Source organism: Anomalospiza imberbis, chromosome 2, assembly GCF_031753505.1.
Source record: "Anomalospiza imberbis isolate Cuckoo-Finch-1a 21T00152 chromosome 2, ASM3175350v1, whole genome shotgun sequence".
Lineage (NCBI taxonomy): Eukaryota > Metazoa > Chordata > Aves > Passeriformes > Viduidae > Anomalospiza > Anomalospiza imberbis.
Genome location: NC_089682.1, coordinates 100,872,859 through 100,880,489, shown reverse-complemented (window position 1 = coordinate 100,880,489; position 7,631 = coordinate 100,872,859). Strand labels below are relative to the sequence as shown.

The 7,631-nt window shown below is 34.9% G+C and overlaps 1 long non-coding RNA gene across 1 annotated transcript in view; it reads right to left on the bottom strand.

Annotated features, from left to right (window-relative positions):
• Window positions 1-3,610: 3,610 nt before the first annotated feature.
• Window positions 3,611-7,631, bottom strand: part of LOC137467165 (uncharacterized) — a 111,055-nt gene continuing 107,034 nt past the window's right edge. Inside the window, exon 3 of the long non-coding RNA XR_010995432.1 lies at window positions 3,611-3,912. This is a non-coding gene — a long non-coding RNA (uncharacterized lncRNA). The remainder of the gene's footprint in view (window positions 3,913-7,631) is intronic.

Sequence of the window (7,631 nt, the reverse complement as noted above, 5' to 3'; positions counted from 1 at the left end):
TGTATGTTCTGCAGTGTGGGTTTATTCAGCTTTTAGCCAGCCAGCTGTGTGGAGTCAAGGGCTCCTTCAGAGAGCCCAAAGGGAAGAAAAAAGCAGCAACATCTCAGTGAACATGAGTGCCCTTCAGCTAAAGTGTATATAAATTCTACTATCCATATCTTTCCTTTTTTAAAATTTTAATTGAACATAGACATAAAACAAATCTCAATTTATACATCTGGAATCTGGGAATTTTTTCTAAACATCTAAGTCTCTAGATTTAGCTCATGATAGAAGAAGCATGCACTTTTTGATGATAATGCCACGGGAAACAAAACCAAGCTGAGAACCAATATAAATGCACTGTGGGAGTCTTGTTCAACGTTATGTGTTATTTTCTTAACTCTGAGAGTTGGAGGATATGGAAATAAAAGCTTTCAGCAGAACAGCCCATATGGTGAATTCATAATGTGTGATCAGGACAAAACAATTACTATGACTAGTCCATGAGTGTGCATTTCAGTGATTTTAATTAGAGATAAGAATATTTTCATACCCTCAGATGCATGTCATGATTTTTGTCTTGCTTTACCAAAATCTCCCCTTTTATTTATATCTAAGGACAGCTCAGAATCACTGAATCACAGTTATGAAGAAGAGTGGACTAGTAAGAAAAGCAAAGAACAGCTTGCTTTGCATGTTCTTTCATTAACTCTACCAGAGCTGTTGCCCTTTTGATGAGAAACTCATGAAGTGACACAATTACAGTCACAGGCTTCTATTAATATATGAAATAATTCCTGCAAAAGTCAGAAATAATTCCTTCAAGGTCTTTATCTGTGATTTTCTGATGCCCTTGAACTTATTATCTGCAGAGATGCTACAAAACAACCTAGGGATTTTGGCCATTAATTGAGATTAGATGCCTGTTGGAGCCCGAGTTCCACTTTTTAAGGGAACAAGGTAGTATACATGGTAGTTTGCATTCAGTCCTAACCATGCTTTCAAGGTTGAAAATGGATAAGGCTGGATTCAGAAGTGGCAAAACCACTTGCATTCTGGAAATGAGGTTTAGACAGAAAACAGAATCTGTGTTATAGATAATGCTGTTGAAGGAGAGTTGTTCAGGCCAGCCCATCATAAATAGTAATAAGATATAGACTGCTGAGACAGACAGTTGCTACTTATTGCCAGTGATATATAGAGAGATTATGTATCAAGTTAAATCCTGCAAGCTGTGTGTGCTGCTATAAAAGTTCCAAGTCTGTACAGTATGCAAAGTCAGGGGTTTCTGACACTGCAAAATTCATTAAGCAGCCTGTGCAGAACTGTAGCTACAGAGATGCTCAGATCATCATTTCCAGGAAGCCACCTTGTAGGGACTAAAAAACCAAAAAGACCCCAGACTCCAACAACCAAAAAAAGCCCAACCTGTAGTAGGATATAAACACTATTTTCCTTGGCGCGCTGTACTGACCAGATTTTACGTCATGTATGGCCTGTGACTTGTAATAAAGTCATAGTCAGTTATAAATGTGCAGCAATTTTTCAATGATCATTTGTCTCAGATAATGCATTTTTAAAGGTACTTATTGTGAGTAGAAAGGATTGTAAATGAACACTTCACAGTATAAATCTTGACTTACTATACAACAGCAATAAGAACTCAAGATGTCTATACAATATGGATACTAATAGCATGTTCCCTGTGCATATACTTAGCCCTGAAATAAAACTACATGAATTCACGTGTCTACAGATTGTTAAAGCTTTGTCTTCTATTTTCATGTTTCTTATGTTATTCCATTTTTTTTTTACTTTTCTCCTCTTATGACTCTTGCTATCACAAATTCCATATGCATATGATATCATAATCTTTTTCTGTTTCTGAGAAAACTACAGTCCCCATCCCACACAAGAAATGAGTTTGCAAAGAAAGCAAACAAAATCAGGCAATACTTTTGTTCTTACTATTTTTCTATACCTGGGTCCCCATACCATTTCTTTTGGAATGAGTGTGTTCTGAAGACCTGTAGAAAAACGGGGAAAATTGTTTGTGAGGAAGCCCATGAATTTTTCCAGCTTAACTTTCTACTTGATATGTGTGTAACTTCAGAGCTAGATGAGGTTGCTCTGGGTCTTGTACAGCTGTGTTTTGAGCAGCCTGAGGAATGAAGATTCCACAGAAATTTAATTCCACAATCACTTTGCGAGATGATATCCCATTTAGGCTAACATACTTATAACTTCTGTGGGAGTTATGTGTTGGAATTATTTCTCAACAATCCACATGGTGTTGCAACCTGCACCTGAAGGCGAGGGTAACTGAAGTTCTTGTTAATAGATCACTTGGGGAAAGAGAAAGTAAGGATAAAAGTAGATAGTGGAGAGGAAGATATCACCACCCATGGATGCAGTTATGAGACACAAATTTGACAATTTTGATGCCTATTGATTGAAGAGATAAGTGCAATCTTTATCCATTGGGGGTGGGGGAAGCCCATGAAACATGAAGTTCAGTGGTTTGACCTACATTCAGGTTTGGGTGTGAATGCCCAAGTACCTCCCCTGAGCAGATAAACTTTTACACTGTCTTTTACAATACTGTGGATTGTGCAAAGTCCTATGGTGGAAGGCCCCAGAAATGAGCCTGGGGGTGTTTCAGGGGTCTTTGAGGTTTATAGCCCTTTTCAATGACATGACTGCTGTTTGGCCCTGCTTCTCTCACTTCAGTTGAGCCAGCAGTGCCTATCAAAGTGGAAATGGAATGACAGAAGCATCACACCACCTCTGCAGGATCTGCATCTTAGTGATAATTTTCCTTATGTGGCCAGAAAACTGCTTGTTTAAGACATTAGTAGCAGGTTACCAGGTACACAGTAATTCTGGGGCTCAATCATTTTGCATATAAAAAGTGAATTTGTCATGCTCATCCTCTGGTAGTGGGTGCTGACCATCTTGTTTTCATGTGGATTAGAAATTTTCATCAGCGCACAGCCAAAACTCTCCTCCTCCCCTTCAGTTCAGGGATGCAAACCTGGTCTCAGCAAAGTAGCTGCTGCTTTTGCAAACAGCTAATTGTTTGAGTCATTAGCCTTTGGCATTTCAGTCTCTCATATATGGCACGTAGTTGTGATTTTTGATCTGACATATCTCACAGTTAAAATTTTTCACTCACCTTGATTGTAGAAATTAGCTTAGATTTTAATTGCTTCATACTAGAAACAGCTTTTGAACACTGCAGAGATTTAACCTTTGCAATTTTGAAATTTACTTGGTTTGCCTCTATTCATGCCTATTTACTCTTTGTTTAGTAATAACCTTGAAAACAAAGAGGATAAAAATAGGAATTTTTTTTGCATTTCATGACAAATTTTATATACTGTACTCTAATTATTCTTTCAGCATGCCACCTACAAGAGGGTCAACACTCTAAAAAAGGTATGGGGCCCTTCCATTCCTCAGTGCCTTGAAAGACCTTCCTTTTATAACTTCTGCTAGAGCATACAAGATCTGGAATGTTCTCCTGTTCATACTGCAGGAGGAATGCTGCCACTTACAGAATCAATAGTCTGGGAAAATATTTTGGATGCACTCTCTAGTTACTTTCTCCAGAAACTGGTCAACAGTAGCAACAATTAGGTGTGCTGACTCACCATATCATACAAATTACAGATATAGCAGTACAACCTGTCACCTGTGGGCTAGCTTTATAAGATACAGTGTGTCAATTTAGCTCTACATTTGTTACAAAGATATCATTTTATCTTAGTTTAAGAAACTGTTGATCACATCTTCTCATCCCCAGAAAGCTGAGGTCCAATGCGTTTTCCTGGGTCCTGGTACTCTTCTCAGATCATGTCAGGCCAGGACTGCTCAGTATTTAATTTCTTCCCTGCATTCTTCTTCCACAGCAGTCATTCTTTGTGTAACCTGTGAGGGGATGTGCAAAACGGTTTACTTTTTTTTAATCATAGATATCTGTTTGTCCACTACAGATTGAAGTAATTTCTTCCTTCACATTCCTTTTCACTTGTGATAACTTTCATGACATCCTAAATCTAGTTTAAGTTATTGTTAAACTGGGTTAGAGATGAACAGTGCATTTGTGGGTGAGGGATCAACTATTCATCATTTCCTCCCTTTTAATTTTAACTGGCCAGATGGCTTTACAAGACCCTCAACACTACTTGAGTTACAATACCTCCCACTGCTTCTGTAAAGTGTTTGTAATTCAACATGTGTTGCAAAATATCTTTGGGTCTCTTCCTGTACAATCAGTGCCCTAGATACTAAGGAACCAGGCTCAAAAGTGACTCGAGAAATCTAAAAAAATTTTTACGTGGGCATTCAACCTAAATACAGATTCAGAATTAACCAAATTTCACACAGCCCTAACTTTATATTTTTAAATAATTGTTTGATATTATTTTTCCATTTCCTCTGCAAATTATCAGCTAACATTTTTTGTGGTTTTTTTTTCTTCATTTTTGAATTCACTCTACCTGATGCAGTGTCTGTTTTCAAAAATCTGCCAAACTTAAAAAAATGCTGATGTTATTAAAAAATCCTGCCTAGAAAATATTCCTTGTGCAAACATAAGCCAGAAAAAAAATACTAGGTGCATTCTTACCTGTCTGTCTCTATTCTGGAACTAATGCTGCCTTTTTTATTACAGCTTCCATTCTGTACAATAAAGAGTAGGATGTCAGCTCTTTGTTCTTTGGTTGGGGTTTTTGTTGTTTTTGTTGACTTTTGGGTTTTGATTTTTTAAAATCTGGATATAAATAAAATTTCATACATCATTCTTTCCAAGTCTCTGTTATTTAGAATAGGACATTTCTCTTTCCTGCACTATTTTCATTCGAAGTTGATAGTACAATACTTAATATATGATCATGAAGATTATCCAATCAATGGAGAGTAATTTTTTTGAAAATTAAATCTGAAGCTCCATATTATGGTCTTAAATGCTTCTTTTAATTAATTCTTTTATTTAGTACTTAGCATTAAGCATTTCATCCCTCAAAATAAAATTTATTAATAATTGAAATACCAAAAATATATCTTTTAAATTTCTTGCTATAATTTCCTATATTTATGTAACATATAAATGGATGTATTATAGTTGTAAAAAGCTGTAAAAAGCTGCTCAACCTCTTAATATTTGGAGCAGGATTTGCTACAAGATAAAGTTTCAGCAGTGGAGCAATTGCATCCTTTAACATTTTCAGGAAGATGAAGTATATTTGCAGAAAGAGATTAGTGACAGCACAAGTAGAATCAGGCAACCAGAAATGACTGAAGAGTGTCGAGATTCCACAAGCAGAAGATACCAAAGGTAGTAAGACAGAGGTAAATTGTAGATGAACAGAAAAGGAGAATGGGAACATTTATCAAATCTCTAACCTGCTCAAGATAGCAGTTAAGAAATTAATATAAGGAAAAGTAAAGATGAGGGAAATGGGGCAAAATAGCAGCAAACAAGTAAACATAGGTTATACTGTTCTTCTTTCATTGCGACAGTGGACCAGAGAAATACATAGAAATACAGTAATACTTGTTATTGTAAAAGACAAGAGAAACCCTTCTATTATATAGCAGCTATATTTGGTGCTGATGAGATGGGTTCAGAGAATTCAGAATTACATAACTCTTTACTTCTCAGCACCTCCTGGATGAGAACACAAGGTACTTTGAAGGAAAACAGAGAAGCTCTCAAAAACACAGACTATCCTAGGAAATTTCCTTCTGATATTTCCATTGGTACTATAGTCTTGTTCTAGTACTGTCTCTTGTTCTCACAGTAGTAAATGTAATTCATAATGAGGAATAACAGGGAAAATACTGTAGTTTTAAGAACCTACAAACACAGAGAACAGCTTTCCTTCAATCTCATTTTGTGAATAATGCGAATATCTGGTATAAATTTTTGTTTTCCAATATATGCTGTAGTACTGAAGTTTTGAGCACCATCAGAGTTTAATTCCTTTATGTTTAGGATTACACACAACATAAAGCAATAAAAAAGGGTTTTCATGCTTTTTTTAAAGCATAAAAAATCTAGATTTTACTTGATAAATCTGGGTATCCAATAGGTAGATATGTGCATACTAAATAGATGATTTAAGTGTGGACTTACTTCTCCATACTTATTAAAATTTGTGTTTACTATTGCTACTTCATATGCATCATTTTTGACAATTACAATTTGAAATTACAGGGAGTTTATGAGAATGAACAGTATATGAAGGCATAAATACCTTGTAAAGAATCCACTATGAAAGAACTTAAAAAAATAACAAGTAGGTGCTGTATATTTCCTGATAGAAAAGAACTGAAAAAAGAAAACCAACACCTGAAAACAACACTATTTTTTCTCATGAACTTTTATTCTTGGCTTGTAAATGCTACAATAAAATATATAAAATGTAAATATATCTTACATAAAATAAGATACAGGTGTCTCAAGATGGACTCTATCTTGAGATTCAGATACTAGAATTAATTGTGTCTACAATATAGCTGTTAGTAACATTTTGTGAACTCTGCACTTTTGTTTTTGGATTAAGAATTGAATTTTATTTAATCTTACTTTTAAATGGTATTGGTCATGACCTTCAAAATGTCAATTGATGTTTGCACTGTAGTTTTAACAAAGGCCATTTGAGGACTAAGTTGAAGACATTTATCATTACTCTAGGTGGTGATGGAAGTAAATTGCACTGAGTACAAACACACAGAAATCACTTAAAAATGGGAAAATATGAAGGCAAAAGAAAAAGAAATCTCTGACCAGGGATATTTTGATGTAGGAGTTGTCTATATATGATCATGCAGTCATGATTCTACACATCATGGTTTTACATGCATATTCTGAGTTAGCATGCTTTTTCAGACATATATTTACGCTACCCTATTGCCTCACAGCTACACAGATTTTACTCTTATTTTAAGGACCATAGTTTAAGATAAAACATATTCATACATATATTATGAGATTGAAGTGATATTCTTTGGATCTGCACTACATTTCAGGATGATTTTCAAAGAAAAACTGCAACAATTTATCAAATATGGAGTATTCTGGTACATATCAAGAAAATGCTGAAACACTTTGTTTCAGCTGAGATCCTCATATGTGTTTGATAATTTTGCACAGGTCTAAGTCTGCATTAGTTAGCATAAATTAACCTACGTTAGCATAAAAACTTAAGTTAGATTTAGAAGTAATGCTATAAGGAAAACACATGAAAAGGAAATAATGATGGAAACACTTAAGAGGTGCTGAATGTTCCACAGTCAACATTTAGATGTATTTAAACACAGAATCATCAAATTGGACTAGTTAGCACTAGGTTGAATTCAGATTATCACAATGAAGAGCATTTCTTGAAATATTTATATTCAGATAGCTTCACATTAGTGATTTTATGATAACAATATGTCTGACATAGAACAGTGAGTTTTGTATTTGGATCTCAGAACACATGGCTGATCAAATCCAGGTTTTGCAAATAATGTTTATATGTGATTTCACCAAGTTTTTTTTTCAGTGAACATGCATATTAAACAAACTTGTAATAGGTTTTTTTTTTGTTGTTGTTGTTTTTTAATTGTTATACAGCTCACAAACTGATTTCTTTTCACAT